This window comes from Amphiura filiformis, chromosome 2 (genome assembly GCF_039555335.1).
Source record: "Amphiura filiformis chromosome 2, Afil_fr2py, whole genome shotgun sequence".
Classification (NCBI taxonomy): Eukaryota; Metazoa; Echinodermata; class Ophiuroidea; order Amphilepidida; family Amphiuridae; genus Amphiura; species Amphiura filiformis.
In genome coordinates, this window is record NC_092629.1 from 66,870,650 (window position 1) to 66,888,847 (window position 18,198).

Consider the following 18,198-nt stretch of genomic DNA (forward strand, 5'->3'; position numbering starts at 1 on the left):
GATCTCAAAAAAGGACATGTTGACATAAACTAATTGACTGTGTGGTTATAGTATCATTAACAGATTTTATACGCTATAGTAGAACAGCAAGCACATACAAGCAAGTATTTTGCCAGTATTAATAAAACTATAATGAGGCTATTAATGTAGCCCAACTGTACGTAAAATCTGGCAATACCGCTAAATCTTAAAGTAATAAAAATATCTGTTGCAATTTTCGGATTTGCATAAAAGTAATTCTAGTTCATCCAAGTTGTAAAGCAATTATTTCTTTTAATACAAACACATTCCTTGGCAAGACAACTTTATAGCACTGTTTGAATATCAACATGAAGTAGTAATGACAAATTTAAATGTACACTATCACCTCTGTAGTTTCCTGATTATATGGTCGAATCCAACGAAAAGTGTACACGGCATGTTCAGGCCCATAACTTAAAAGTATTAATCAATTGGCATTCATTTTTGTATTGTGTTTATTCGCCTTGATCATACGCTTCGCGCCATATATAATAAGACCCCTTCTGTGAAAAACTTAGACACAGAGACCCCAAAACATGCTATTTTTACCCATTTTTTCAAAATATTTCTTAAAGTATTTTTAAAAACATCTAAATCAGTTATGAAAAGAAGTCATTGGATTGAATCTAAATTGATTTCCTGAAAGGTGTGTATTCAAAGATTGCCTGTTCAATTTTTCACATATTTGTACATAATTATGAATTTTTGTGATAATTTTTTGAGTGGTATTTTTTACATTACCTACGAATACAATTTTTCATAGCACTAGATATATCTTTAAAAATGGAAATCACTAATAAATGCGCAATTGATACAAGCTTTGATATGTCCAATACTGAAATGCATTGCATTCGGACATCTTTATGATTGTGTTTAGCTGCCAGAAATTCTAAATGGCACAAAGGTAGATTTGGTAAAAAATATGCATTACCTCCGAATACATGTTAAAAGCTGTGCCATTTTCACAAAGTGAGAGAATAGTAAACAATAGTTAAGCAATAGGTGCAGGGTAATACACTCTTTATTTCTACCAAGTTTCAATAACCTGCGTTTAAATATTTCTGAGATGTCAACAATAAAAGCAAGTATTCGTAGGTAAATTTCGGTAACCGAATGTTACCTACGAATACACTTTGACATCATGACAGTATTGTGAAACGCCGCCATTCATGCCAATGCCCATATTGGTACATAACGAAGGCCTGTATGTTTGCTATCAAATCATATGTCAATGAAAGTTGCGAATTCACATACATGCCCGCCATGCAAAACTGAATACGGCTTAATTGGTGAAAAATATGTACTGAAATAGACGACGGTCTGCTCATTTGAAAGAAAAATCAGATTCAAAGAAGATTAGAAGGGGATAAATACTTGGATTTGTCAGCTGTCATGTGTGCTTCATTTTAAATGTTTACCGACCTTCTGGTTTCTGAGTAATTTGTGTCCAAATTGATTTATTCGAAGGTAACTTTTGACGTTTTCGCTAAGGTTACCTACGAATACCATGGAAAAACGACTGTTCTCATTGTCTAATGATCTAGACAACACATTGATGGACCCTGGTATAAAGCTAATTGTAGTTGTCCTCAAACGAAAGGCCACAAGACGTAATTGACTCCAAGATGGACTTCACAAGTCTGCAATAACGGTTTTAAGCGATTTGTGTGCAATTAAGCAAATTAAAGTCACTTTAGTGCCTTTGTTTCTTACTTCAATCCTCTTTCAACCGCTGTGATCCGACATTATTAATACATGATAGGGTCTAAAGTATCAATAAACGCACATAAAGAAAATAATACATTCAAAGTGCTTTATAAAATGAAGTTTTGATTGCGATATCCACCAAAAGTCTAATTCTTACCTACAAATACTGAAATGTTACTTACGAATACAGCATAATATATGACATGTGTAATGAAGTGTCCCTACCAATGGAAATTAATTGCCAAAACTTTAAGCGGTACCCCAGGACACTATTATTACCCATATACGGATTCATTCAACAATTATTTATTATGTAAAATTGCTGATTAACTACTTGTATATCAAAATGAAGTGGTCAAAATCTTGCTAAAAGCATCAAAAATTTTTGATCTAAGGTAATAGCATTTATTCATTTGGACGTACCATCTAAAAGAGATCTAAAACTACCATTTTATTAATTCATTACCATAATAGCAAAATTTAAACCTATAAACTCAATATAGATATTGTTAAATCGCTCATGTTACCTTCGTATACCCGCGTCTCTCCCCCATTTCATTGTATAATGCGTTAGCTGTATGCGTCTGATTCGTACAACTATTGAAAACATATATCATACTCGTTCTTATACAATGTGTAAATTGATTCATACTCATTTGATAAATAAAATACAGAAACTGACCTAAACTTCATTTAAAAAATAAACTAGCATAAATTGACTAAGATCATATTGATCGCGTTATAAAAATAAAAACAAATATTTTCTGGTTGAGCTAGCATTTTCCTGACACCCTGTGGTCTACATTACACGAAAAAAGCGTTAATGGGAATATTCCATTTGTTTTAGGTTGATTAGTATTGCGATAGTGAAAGCATCCTAGTGGTATTCGTAGGTAACATTGGGTTTTGATATCACATTTACTATCACACGTCCTGGATTTATTTTTCAAGATTAGTAATGGCACTTTTGGTTCCTATAAGGCCAATATGTCATCAATCAATGGGCAAAAGGAAAAAATTGTGGAGACATTTTTATTTCGGACTTTTATTTTTGGCCCGTGAACACTTTTGGTTGGATTCGACCATATAGACAGCACGATTATTTTCTGCAACGCTGTGAGGAATAAGTAGGCCAAAACCCATCGCAATTTCTCGCCCAAAGATAACAACAAAACCCCGTTCACTTGATGCATAACTAATCAGATTATTACTTTAAAACAAGATAATTGATCATGCCGTTTTTGGATTGTACCAAAAATTCTTAGGGGGGGGACTTATTTATTAAATGGCAACATTATTTCTTTGATCAATTTGTAGTACAATACAAAAAAGAAGAAAACAATCAGTCGGCGTGGTTTAATACGGGGCGCACATTTGAAAAAAACCCGACATGGAATAATGTTAAGCTACGTCCAATACACCAACATTTCACTCGCTGCGATATTTGATTACTGAGAAAACTCTGTTTTAGAGAACAACTTTAAACTTTAAACAGTCTGTGATCGTAAATGAAATAACCTTCGCTATGACGTAAGTTACAAAGGTAAATCGGTCAGGAAGGTTCAGAAAAGGCTTAGTAAATATATATAGATCCTCTGCTAATAGCTGCAAAACAGCTGTCAGGAAGCAATAATTTACAGGGATAATAAGAATAAAGAATAATGGCTAAGAGAAAGAATAATCTATATACCGTATTCATCCATTGCAGAGATTTCCAAAATAAATCCAAAATTTTTCGTCGAAAATTGATATAGACTCGGAGAATTGATAGAATCTGCAACCCAAATACAACCCACATTCTAACACCAAATATTGTAGGTTTTATATAAATATATCGTGGATGGTTCTCTCGAATAGGCATTTTCTTGCCAGCTACTGTGCCATAAACCGCAGTGTGAAAGGACGGGAATATTCCGGAACCCACTGCTATAGTATCTTCTGGCGATATTTGGGAATCGATAAATTTGACCTGAAATATTCCTTGCTCAGCATATAATAGCCGGTAACAACCTGTAAAAAAAGGTGCTAGTGTCGGGTATTCTTTTGGGTAATTATTAGAAGACAATGTTACATTCATGGAATTATTAAGCTTCATCTCTATTAAGTTCCACGATGCTGATGGGTTACTCACGCACATTACTGTAAATAGAACAAAATGCAAAGCATACACAATTGCTTAATAGTCATTCGAAGATATAAACCCCAGGAAGAGGACACTATGGACCTTTTCATTATGGCACGGGGCACGTGCCCCCAATCGATTGCAAAATTTAAAAAACCCATAGGAAAATTGCCAAAAAACGGCTTGTGCCCCCGGATCAGACCCGGTGCCCCCATCATGGTCGGTGCCCCAATGAGATGACCCACGCTTCGCCCCTGCGCGTAGCGTCATAGGGGCACGGGGGCACGTGCCCCAATCGATCTGAAATAGGAAAATTGCCGAAAAACGGCTTAGGCCACCCCAATCAGACCCGGTGCCCCCCCCCCCCCCCCATCATGGTCGGTGCACCCACTCCATTGTGATGACACACGCTACGCCACTGGACTATAATATATGAAAACACTAAATACTTCATAAGATTGCATTTTGGACTCAATATGATATTAAATAAACAAGTACATAATGTTTTTATATCATTATATCAGTATACCAAGATTCGCACTTGGGCTCATTTGCCTAGGGTAAATTTCATGTGCAAAGAGAGAGCGTCATCCTCTGAAATCCAAACATGTCATTCACCCAAAACAATTTTTGTACATAACTAGAATACCTTGATTGTATGAGAGATCATTTATATTTACACATCATAGCCACATGAATTGGGGACTTTGGCATCACTGAAAAGCGGAGACACGACACACAACTATACATAATATCAAATATAACAACATGACAATTCAAGGAGATGCAACCATCACTTCGGTAGATATGTCTTTGGAAGAGGAAATTCCCATTCTAAAAAAACTGCATGTATGTGGTGGCTCATCGGGTTGCGTAGAATTCCCCTTTATTCTAATGCAAGATGTTTTGCATGACGCACTACTATAATATAGACCACGGTAACCATTAAACATGCAAAATAACAGAACCGGTTCTTTAAAGGGTCATAACCCGCAACAACAGCTCACTACATGTCGCCTTTATGACCCATAAGCATTTAACTTACGGGGTGCAACGTCACAGTTAAGTTCATCTGTCCTGTCGGTGCAATCTGGATTCCCATCGCACTGAAGGGCAAGTCCATGTTTCTTATCAAACAGACACCTCCCATCTTCACACAAAAACTGTGTTGGGTCATTGCAAAACGGTAATGGGCTGGCTAGGACTTGTGATAGAAACGACATAATTATTATTAGTTAGACAAATTTGGATAGAAAGCATAATTATACTTCTACACTACTCAAATTTGGTACACTCACCGGAGCGCTTTCACCGGGTCAAAAAGCGCTCCGGTGAGTGTACCAATGGGCTATTCCAGATGTATTCCGCACCCCCCCTATGGAAGACACTTCCGGAATTCGGGGCTAAATTGACAGCTGGAATTTACATGTCAGGAAAAACCCATGGAAGACACTGCCGGAATTGTGGTAATATGTCTAATATGGCCAGCCGGAATTCACGTAAATGTAAATGTCTTCCATAGGGTTCCAGCTGGAATTAGAACATTTTTGTTTCCAGCCAGAATTCAAGTAAATGTCTTTCATAGGTTAATCGAGATGGTGATCATAAGTGAAGATTCTGCTGGAATTGGAGCATTTTGACCATTTTCCAGCCGGAATATTAAGAAATGTGAATGTCTTCCATAGGCACATCATGGCCTTTCACAATCTCCACTCTTGTTTTTTCGTTTATTTTAGCAGCCGGAATTTCACCTAATCTCAATGTCTTCCATACCCTCCAGCCGGAATCTTTGCTAAAAATGACTGCTGGAATTCTAGACACATCTCAATTCCAGCTGGAATTGTATTTTTTTTAAATGTCTTCCATAGGGGGGGTGCGGAATACATCTGGAATAGCCCAACGTGAGTAGCGTAGAAGTATACTTTTGCTTTCTATTTACGTCAACCGCTACGTATGAATATACATCATTATACAAATTTGGATGTTTGATAGCTAATTTAATGTCGGTAAATTATGCTTTATAGGCGGTATAATCGGCAATGTAAAGATTTATTGGTACAATGGTTATAATTATTATTCTTGAAAAGAATTGGGATATCTGACTTGTAATACAGCATTTAAATGCTCTCAAAATTTCATTTTATTTTTCAGGTATACATGTATACTTCAGGTTTGATTTATAAGTCAACGCAGTCGTACACTGTAGAGAGATTGCAAAATTTACGTGAAACGTGACACGGGAACGCCAACGGCAAGCTACATTAGTCGAAAATCGGTTATTATGCCCTCTAGAGGGTGAAATCTATTGTGAATTGGTCAATCGTGGAATTACCGTAAGGCGATTACGTTGCGGTTGGTAGCAAAAAATGACGTTCCAAAATGACAAAAAAACGCATTATAAAATACAGAAAAATGTTATGTTTATCATGTTATGAAGCGAATCAAAGTATCCTAATAGAACAAGTAGAGTCCGACTGTAATAAAATCCATTTTGGGGGTTAAAATTTGATCTCGTATAGACAAGAAGTGAACAAATTTCGATTTTTTTCACGCGAATTCGAACGGGCAGATTGCCTATTCATTTGTGTGTGGAAAATGCCGCCCAAAAATCAGCTTGCGAAGAGGCGTTTTAGGCAAGATTGTGTCGTGTTACGGCATAAATGCGGTATAATTGTCTGTTTGGGACGGGGAACAGAAGTTCGTGCAACGCTATTGTTCGCCTTGCTTTTTCGTTGTGCATTAAACAGCTGTCAAAGAATTTTGCTTATGGGTACTATTCAGCAAACTCCAAAATGTTTTTAAAACATGATAATGCATGTGTTTTTGGTTTTAGTTAAAACATTTTGATAACATATCGATGTAGGTTTATATAAAAATCATGAAAACTCGTGTTATACTGAAAAAATAATACAACAACATTTTAAGCCAAAATTCGAAATGCTATAGTAAAATATCATTTGGCAAACATATTTTTAAATATGTTTGCCAAATAAAAGTGTCTATTGTGTTAGAACGTTTATCAGCAAGTTTTGAACAAAAGGTTTTTTGAATGTTATTAAAATTTTTAATGCTCTTGCCCTCACATAACCTTTAACCCGACATTTAACGTTTTCTGTAATATATATGTGTTTGCTGGGTAGTAATCGAACTAGTCATATTAGATTATCTATTTTCATTTTGCTTTACAAAGTAAACAGGGTATTATTTATATGATAATGGAGTTTGTTTCTTGTTATTCGAATAATATACACCAAGACTTCCTAGGCATCCAACACCAAACTCTGTTTAGATTAAGACAAATAGCATACACGTGTGAACATAGGCCTATACTCATTTTCCAATAGCCCGCAAAACTCAAATATCGCTAATCTGGACTGAATGCTTAGAGCATTATAGATACAGCCAGTCGTATTTGTATATCAATACCGAGGAAAGCAGTCCGATGAAAGAAGATAATCTTCTCTGGTTCGATGCACCCAAGGTGAATCAATGGGTGCATGCCCTCGTTTCATCTTTTCTGTTTCGGGAGCTCTATTGTTCAGAAACGAAAACGCAAGGGATTAAGTAGGATGGTGTGTAAGTTGACTTCATTGTTACGTTTGGGGCATCATGCTTCTCATTTGAAGAGGTAATAATAGGTGCTGTCAATCACACTTATGTCTGTCAATAAAGGTTGGATAAGTCAATTAGGGGGCTTATATGCAACACTGGCGTCTCAAGTGGGCAATCTTACTCATGTCATAGGCCTACATCAGGTCCGAACGCAAATTTGGTGTCATTATGGTCCATATTACTATGACATTTAAAAAAAAAGGACCCCTGCCTCTTCTCCTCTCGCTTTCTTCTCTTTCTAGTCTGTCTGTCTCCCCACTCCCCAACTCTCACCTGTGTCATCTTTTGAATTATGTGGATCTCTGAATTATATTGGATGTTGTATTTCCTTTACCCTTCTCCCTCCCCTCCCCCTCCCTCCCTCTCCTCCCCCTCCTCTCCTCTCCTCTCCTCTCTCTCTCCTCTCCTCTCCTCCTCTCTCTCTCTCTCTCTCCTCCTCCTCTCCTCTCCTCTCCTCTCCCCTCCCTCCCTCCCTCCCTCCCTTCCACTCCCCTCCCTCCACCAGATCATCTCCGCACAGTGTCATCGCGCCGATATCTTCATGGCAGAAATCGCCATGGTAGGTTAAATCCACCGCTACGCATAGCCATTTTATATCGACCTGTTTAATAGTTTTGTGTCGCATAAGAGCCGAAGGACATCTGACTAAGGCTACTGACAATAGCCCCGATTAGCCCGGTTACTGTCCTTGCTGTGTGTTAGTCAAGCATGGTACACCATAGGTCATATGGTTTTAGACTACCTTCACGATTGGCCTATACACTGCGCTATATTATTCGGCACATATAAATCAAAATTATTGTCAGTTTTTGACTCAAGACACAAGCTAGTATCTCAAAGCGCAAGCCAGCGACTATCATATCTGTTAAAAATATATATTCAAGTGCAAGGAACCACATCTGGTTTCTTTATACGAAATCATTTACGGGAGATATTCATCATTTTCAAACCCGGTATCCAAAGATTTATCGTCTAAATATCAATCGTGCATAGCACATCCACGTGTATCGATCCCGTGTATTAATTTCAGTGTCTCTTGCTGTATAGTGTAATTATTAACCGGGCGATGTCGGTGTGCTCCGCGTCTCATCATCCCCACTCTCTCAAATAATATACATTTAAAATAGATTTGAGTCTGGCAATTTTGCCTGAAGCAATTATCAGATTACCAATTCCAATGAAAGAAATCCTATTAGTTTCACTTCAACGCACTTCTCTGGTGTTGCATATTACCAAGTTTTAAGGTGTATTTGGGACGAAAATAATTCCCCATTTAATCGCTGCATAATCATAATATGACCGATTTTTGCGCGATTGCACGAACAAGTATACGTATTCTTGGCAACACTGATTACTATTGATTAATTTAATTAATGTTAATGTATATTTCTACGCTGGGCTATTTTCACGAGCCTACTCCCGCTTAGGCTGGACTACCTATACACCCATCGCAAGTCAATTGAAGCCGTACAATTTATCGCGAATTTACGACCGTAAAATTTAGACACTTCTTTGTCTAGATTAGCATCAACCCTCTCATCTCACGTTTTTCATGTCAGAAATTAACATAACTCCCGAAACCGAAACAGAAGTTATCTTCGTTCAACTTTTCTGTAGTCAACAAAAGACTAGAATAAAAGGATTGTTCACACGTACCATGCTAACACTTCAAAATAGCTATGAGATCCGAAACCGAAACCGGAAACCGAAACCGAAACCGAAAAGTTGAAAGGACCCTTCATATCACCTTTAGATTATTTGTCTCAGCATAGCGCCATCATGATTGCAATTGCGTTTACACGTAGTCTTGGTTCAGACTCTATGCGGCTATCACGAACAAACTAGGAACAACGAGCGTTAGGACCGACACAAACTGGCTGTGTAGGAGGCTAGTTTGGATGTGAACGGGACTATGACGTTCTGCCGCAAAATGCAGAAATCCGTAACCCGTATGGCGTTTGCAGTGAACGCCTCTTCGCAATATCTCTTGTGTTGTCACAATTGAAGACCTGAGCGCAAGAAGACCGTAAGTCCACTTGGCCCCTCAACATGTATACACTAAAGTTACGTATAGTTTCTTAGGGTTTTATAATGATTAATACATGTTCCAGGGTGAAAAAAATCATGAAAGGTTGTAAAAGATTTGTTTTGGCCCCTGAACATGTATAAAACATTACCAGAATATACGAAACTATACGCAACTTTAGTGTACACATGTTGAGGAGCCAAGTGAACTACGGTCTTCTTGCGCTCAGGTCTTCAATTATTGCAGTAAAAAACGTATTTTTCTTTGAAAACGTTACGTTTGATATTACTTCCATAATTTTCAAGAAGCATCAACGTGACGTGTCCATAATCTTGTAAAAGACATGATCCGTAATTATCTAGTTTAGATCTTATTTTTCAACCAGAAATTGTTTTATTGTATTTACTCAAATTTAAAATTAAACCTTGTTTGATTGTATTATTCACAACAATTATGACCTACCTAGTTGGACAAGAATCATGCCATACACTACAGCTTGGCTAATCCGGTTGGACATGACCATTACAGTCTAAATAATAAAGAAGATGATAATAATAATAATAATAATAATAATAATAATAATAATAATAATAATAATAATAATAATAATAATAATAATAATAATAATAATAATGCTTTTATATATTCATCAAGAATGTCGACACATGGCAGAATATAAAGACTTCTTAAAAAGTAACTCATCCGTTATAAATTCAGCTTTAGAAATATTTAACGCACTCATAATATTTTAACCCAGAAAGATGGATTATTTGCGCGCATTTTGATACCTCATTCGTCCAATGTCGTTCAATATTAACAACACTGCCTCAAATATGGAGTTTTAGTTTTGGTTTTGGTTTTGGTTTTGGTCACGAGGTTTCCTATTATCCTGCCTAACCTCTTGACTCACAAGATATTGATATCTTTGTTTCTACCTTTTGTTCAAAACTTATAATTTGTATCAAGGAGATTAGGTTTTCATTTAAGTTTCTTATATAATGGTGAGAAGAAAAAATCATTTGGTTTGAAGTTACCTGATCTAAGCATACTGCAGGTACTGTCCGTTTTCCTATACAATACACAGAGCTCTCACCATTGACGCGTAACCTCTACAAATAGCGCATGTTAGAAGTATAGGCAATTGCCTAGTTAACGTCGCTGTGTGAAAAGTAACCGGCCAATATTTAAAGTACTCTTCTGAAATTCTAGAAAATATAGTTTTGTAACATGTGCTAAATTTTTAGCTAATTTAGATGTTTGGAAATATTCACACTTTGGTGTTTTAGTGTATGTTATAGGTAATAGGACATTGCCTTGTTAACGTCAATGTGTGAAAAATAACCGGCCAATATTTAAAGTACTCTTCTGAAATTCTAGAAAATATAGTTTTGTAACATGTCCTAAATTTTTAGCTAATTTAGGTGTTTGGAAATATTCGCACTTTTGTGTTTTAGGAAGGATATGTAAACAACAGATAATACCAAACATATGAAGAAATTATTTCCAAACCGTGTTACGGTCCACAGCCATTATGTTTCTCATTTTCAAGAATTTTGGTTAACAATATGCACACTATTGTCTCATTTCGTGAACAAAGGCCCCACACAGTACTGTTACCTTGCGATTGCTTTATAATCGTTCACCAAACTGACACTATAATACCAGCTCATTGCTGATTGCACAGGTAAAACAGAAACATGTGTAGTGTGGATTTAACCAGAGAAGATATGATGTAACATAGTTGAGCTGTTTTCAATGAGTGTTATCTTGGTTTAATAGCTTTAAATGGGGTTTAAGTCCTGCAAAGGTCGTGGTGAATTCTACTAATGACTGCATCATGGTATACAACAGAAATGTTTATATTTCGCAGTGCGATATTCACGAGGAAAGAAATCGAGCATCTTGATTTACATTGAAAAACGTGGTTTAGAAAACCGAATAAGCTATTACTATTTTAGCTGTAAAAATATAGACCTTTGAAATATTATTTGCATTCGACATTTAAAAAGTAGCGACTCGGGTGTTATAAACAAAATCGATTCATGTCCTTGATCCCATGTACCAGAATCGATGGAAGGCCATGATATGACTTTCAATTATAAGCTAATGACTTTTACTGAAGCAATTTTTACTGGAAAAAAAGATAGAGAGGGAAAGAGAGTGTGTGTGTATGTGTGTGTGTGTGTGTGTGGGGGGGGGGGGTAATGGTAGGGAGAAAGAGAAACAGATGGGAGAGAGCATTGGTAGTGAAATGGGAAGGGGGAGGAGAGCTCGAGATAGACGAGATATCGAATGTAGGGGAGGCGAGCGGGGGAGGAGACACGTAGGGAAGAGGAGGTTATATAGGTGGGGGAAAGAGGATCCTAGGTAAGAGGTATGGGTTGTGCTTATCGGGGATAATAAACTACTTCATAATCAAATCATCTCCATGTATTGTTTATGTTTCATACAAACAAACAAAGCCATCACCACACCCCACCCCTCAATATATGCGCATGTATATGATTTCTAGGCCTATCGGGGTGTAATATACCATCTTCGACAGAGAGCATCAACTGTAGTCCGTGGGGATAGATTTCCGATAATCATGATAATAAATATGTTTGCACAATAGGCTATGGTATACTTATGGTCATATACCCTATACTGTGTCCTCCCAGCATAATAGTGTTATGATTGCAGACCAGATCTGCTCTAATTTTTAATCCCTTGATTTTTGGTTTCTGAATAAAAGAGAAACCAAAACTTATGATTTGAAATAGGGTCACTCCATATGATATCAAGGTGGCTCCCCACCTGCCCCCATCAGATTTGCTTTATATTTCAGTCATATGTTGTACCTGTAAAAATATTAAAAACCTGCAAATTTGAGGTCTGTAGCTCTTACGGCTTTTCTGTGGCAGCCATTTAAAGTTGGAGTAGGGGGGTCTAAATTTGGACCCAAAAGTTGCCCTTTAAATAAATTTCATCTTTGGGAGTTTGTGACTTCTTTATAAAAAGAGAGAGCAGTCTGAAACCTTGAATAATGAGGTCACAATTCATTTACATTTCGAACAACGCCCTCACGAAGATGAAATTTATTGCAAATTCAACAATAAGGGACTTTTAGGTGGTTTTAAAGAAAAATACAGCGATCAATGGCTTGTGCGCAAGCATTGTGGCATGTTAAACCCGCTATTATCTTCGCGCTGAATACAAAGCAAAAATAACTGCAACTTTTAAGTGCTTGTATTGCAGAAGTGCATCTTTTGATTTCCTTTCTTAATAAGCTTTTAAATCACAGTGTCTTTAATTCTAAACCAATTTCAACAAAATAGGTCTTAAGCTAAAGAGTACAGGTATTGGCCGCCTGTTTTAATTTTGACATATGTGACCATCCACCACAACTGAGCCCGGATGTCTCCAGTGCCACTATTGAGATATGCTCTATTAAACTTAACAATAAATAATAGGAAACAAAGGATTTATTGACTGTTTTATTGATTTTTCACTACTTAAATGTCAAGTACTATAGACATGATATACATCATTTTAAAGCTAATTTCAAGCAGAATATTTTGGTTGAATATCTCAAAAATGATGATTGGCGATTTCAGGGCTCAGTTGTGGTGGATGGTAACATATTTGTCTTTGTTTACAATATACAGTGGTGAAAATTACTGGTACCTGAATTATTTTGCTTACTGTAGTACCACCTACCTGCTTGTCACTGTAGATATTTACCAACAACTCAGCTGGACTCAACTGTGATTTGATTGCCCTCCAAATTAATACGTATGATGTGTTCTGTTGTTTGTACTCTTCTGTGATATACAATGTGATTAGCTGTCGTGCTATCTTGATTACCCGGCAATCTTTTCATCGCGCATGCTCACATCAATTATAATTATGGACTGCACTAAAATGCATCATCAGTCTCAACGCAGGACAACCGATTCTTTTGTTCAGCAAGGCTCACTCAGTCATTTAATGAGGCAATACAAACGATCGAATTTGGTAGAGAGTGTAAGTAATAATACTCCCGGTGTGTTCAGTTGTTCGTACATTCGTACAGTATGATTAGCAGTTAGGTTGTCATGTTATCGTAATTACCCGGCAATGTTTTGCTCGCCCATGCTCACATCAATTACAATTATGGGTGCATCAAATAATAGTATTTACTTCCGACAACTTCTCCTTTGTTTCAATAAAATGCATTTCCGTTCATCTAATTTCGTTTAAAACATTTTTTGTAATATCCGTTTAATATACGACGTATATTTAAAATATACAACTTGTTGGAACCTGTATACAGGGTGCACACCAGTAAATAGCCCCCATTGACTTTGTGTACAAATAGGGTCCGGGAAAACGTCATTGTCTTGACTCCAGAGCGACTCAGTTCTTCAAAACTTACCCTTTCTGCAAGTCGAAGGTCAGATGAAGGCATCCATTGTAGAAATTATATACGAAGTCCAGCATTTTTTTTCCAGAAAATGCCGACTAGATCACCCTATAGCACATACAGCGTACGCCACCACACGAATAGCTTGGTGTTGCTGAAATGTAACACATTTTGAAAGTTTAGCCAAATCGTCATAAAAAGTCGGATCCTGCTCATTTTCCACAGAATCTATTTCCCAGGCCTAAATGAGGATTAAATATGAATCAGGGCCTAATAGTTGGGTTTTAAGCATTTTCTAATGTATTTAATTGAGTCGTATTGCACGTTTCCTCGTTTGAAATACTGATTTTTTTTCTCCCAGGATGGAGGAGACTTGTATTTACTGGTGTGCACACTGCATTATATTTTAAAGTGTTCAAGGTTTCTATTGATTGTCTCTGATTACATTTATATTAAATTTGTAAATGTATGTCCATTGAGAAATGAATTTCCTTCAGGTAATTTCATTTGGAGGATACAATTTTTGAATAATCCGGAAAACAGCTTTGTATAGCTGAAATTCCAAACATAAATGCTCCAAATTAAACTTTCGTGTCATGGCTTTCATTATATTATGTTGGTGTTTATTGTTGTCTCACTTTAGCACATCAATTACAATTAGTTTCATGAATTTTCACTGTATTAGATTGAATATCTGCCTTTCAAATATTTATATAAAAACAGGGAAAATCTGTTCCAACTGACCAGCGGGGAACCAAGGATGGATCAAAAGGATCAGTGTCACACTAAATGGATAAAATTAAAAACAGGCAAAATATGACACAACATCCAAAGCCGGAGTAACATAAGACATATAAACAAAGTTAAAAACCCGACGTTTCGAAAAGACAACACTTTTCTTTCTCAAGGGATAAAAAATTATGTTATCCCTTGAGAAAGAAAAGTTTTGTCTTTCCGAAACGTCGGGTTTTTAACTTTGTTTATATGTTTTGAGTTACTCCCCCATTGGATGTTGTGTCATATTTTCCCTGTTTTTAATTTCAAATATTTGTTTGTTTGTGCTATGGATTTTTTAAATAGAAAACGCTTAGGCACCTTATTATTATTATTATTATTATTATTATTGTTGTTGTTGTTGTTGTTGTTGTTGTTGTTATTATTATTATTATTATTATTATTATTATTATTATTATTATTATTATTATTATCATTATTATTATTATTATTATTATTATTATTATTATTATTATTATTATTATTATTATTATTATTATTATTATCATAATATTACCTTGATGGAAAAAGAAATTCAAGATGATGCCTTTACTTCACTCTAATAACGCATTTTTACTTAGAAGAAAAAAGCAAAGAAGGACAAAAATAACCAAAATAACTAAAAGAAAAATAACCACTGATAGCTCTTATCACCTCAGGCCAAGTGCAGCAAAGATAAAGGCATATCAAAGATATTTGTTCGTCAAAACCACGAAAAGATCCATTAACGTCGACAAACTGTCATTTCGAGCTAAACATTTCAATGGTGCAAGGAAACACGTATGCCTTCAGCAATTATTGTGTGCTAAAGCTAAAAATGGATATGGTTAGAAAGGTATCTTGGCAGTATTAGTGTAAAATCATCAAAATAATACCTTTGGCCTTAAATATCGCGTTGAGATAGTAAGATCTTTTTTTTTTTTATTTAGGATACCAATAGGATACCGAGTACGTACGATACGTATTCTCCACAAGAAGATATATAGCTGTTACGTAATCAAGTATAGCGTATCGTTTACGCACATGTGGCTTGAAAGACAAGGGTAAAGTCTTAAATGAATTCCATCCAAATATTCAATATATGGGGTCAAAGGTCAACTTATGGTTGCCAAAATATTTCGAAAAGGTCAGAGCATCTCAAGATTATGAATGCACATGTCTTCGCTTTCGCTAGGATTGCTAAAACATAACTATTGCGCAATAATGAGGACGTCATCAAATTTAGGTGAAAATGGTACATTCATATTTCGTCGGTCGCAACACATAGTGGCGTGGAGTGATTTTCCATTTTCAAATAGGGGCGTATAGGTTTAGAGCTAGCTATTATCCTTTAATATTCCTGGTTAACTATTAAAGATGCAGTTTAATAGGTTGAACCTTACACTTCAATTACAAATGGAATCTGGCCACTGAGATATAACCGTGGAGGAGTATCGACTCCGTTACTAGTAGCATATCCTTCAAGAGTGTTTTGATCGGAAACGTATTTTGTCGTTCACGTACGCCACTATGTGTTGCGATTGACGATTTGTTTTCTGGCATATATGAATAGATTAAATACAAATATTTAAATTTCAATTTATTTGGAAGCAATGTGATATTTAGATTTTGTGTTTAAGGAGAACTCTTGATTTTATTTTTCTCATTGACATGTGTAGTTTAAAATATTGGCTATTTTCTCTGATAAACATATTTAATCAATTATTGCTTGATCTTTTTAATATGCTTTTGGATGTTCTGAATAAGAAGAAAAAACGTGTTTGATTAAAAAAATATAAAAGTATGACCTCTATCGAACAAAATGTAATGATGTCATCAAATCCGACTCCACATGTAACAAAATGTCGAAATATATTTATTGCTTAATATGACAACTGGCATCATTATCCTTATAACACATGTTCGAACTTCACACCGAATTTGTACACATTTTGGGAACAAAATTAGATTGAATATCTACCTTTCAAATATTTGTTTGTTTGTGCTATGGATTTTTAAATAGAAAACGCTTAGGCTTATTATTATTATTATTATTATTATTATTATTATTATTATTATTATTATTATTATTATTATTATTATTATTATTATTATTATTATTATTATTATTATTATTATTATTATTATTATTATTATTATTATTATTATTATCATATTATTATTACCTTGATGGAAAAAGAAATTCAAGATGATGCCTTTACTTCACTCTAATAACGCATTTTTACTTAGAAGAAAAAAGCAAAGAAGGACAAAAATAACCAAAATAACTAAAAGAAAAATAACCACTGATAGCTCTTATCACCCCAGGCCAAGTGCAGCAAAGATAAAAGCATATCAAAGATATTTGTTCGTCAAAACCACGAAAAGATCCATTAACGTCGACAAACTGTCATTTCGAGCTAAACATTTCAATGGTGCAAGGAAACACGTATGCCTTCAGCAATTATTGTGTGCTAAAGCTAAAAATGGATATGGTTAGAAAGGTATCTTGGCAGTATTAGTGTAAAATCATCAAAATAATACCTTTGGCCTTAAATATCGCGTTGAGATAGTAAGATCTTTTTTTCACGGATATAGGATACCAATAGGATACCGAGTACGTACGATACGTATTCTCCACAAGAAGATATATAGCTGTTACGTAATCAAGTATAGGGTATTGTTTACGCACATGTGGCTTGAAAGACAAGGGTAAAGTCTTAAATGAATTCCATCCAAATATTCAATATATGGGGTCAAAGGTCAACTTATGGTTGCCAAAATATTTCGAAAAGGTCAGAGCATCTCAAGATTATGAATGCACATGTCTTCGCTTTCGCTAGGATTGCTAAAACATAAATATTGCGCAATAATGAGGACGTCATCAAATTTAGGTGAAAAATGGTACATTCATATTTCGTCGGTCGCAACACATAGTGGCGTGGAGTGATTTTCCATTTTCAAATAGGGGCGTATAGGTTTAGAGCTAGCTATTATCCTTTAATATTCCTGGTTAACTATTAAAGATGCAGTTTAATAGGTTGAACCTTACACTTCAATTACAAATGGAATCTGGCCACTGAGATATAACCGTGGAGGAGTATCGACTCCGTTACTAGTAGCATATCCTTCAAGAATGTTTTGATCGGAAACGTATTTTGTCGTTCACGTACGCCACTATGTGTTGCGATTGACGATTTGTTTTCTGGCATATATGAATAGATTAAATACAAATATTTCAATTTCAATTTATTTGGAAGCAATGTGATATTTAGATTTTGTGTTTAAGGAGAACTCTTGATTTTATTTTTCTCATTGACATGTGTAGTTTAAAATATTGGCTATTTTCTCTGATAAACATATTTAATCAATAATTGCTTGATCTTTTTAATATGCTTTTGGATGTTCTGAATAAGAAGAAAAAACGTGTTTGATTAAAAAAATATAAAAGTATGACCTCTATCGAACAAAATGTGATGATGTCATCAAATCCGACTCCACATGTAACAAAATGTCAAAATATTTTTATTGCTTAATATGACAACTGGCATCATTATCCTTATAACACATGTT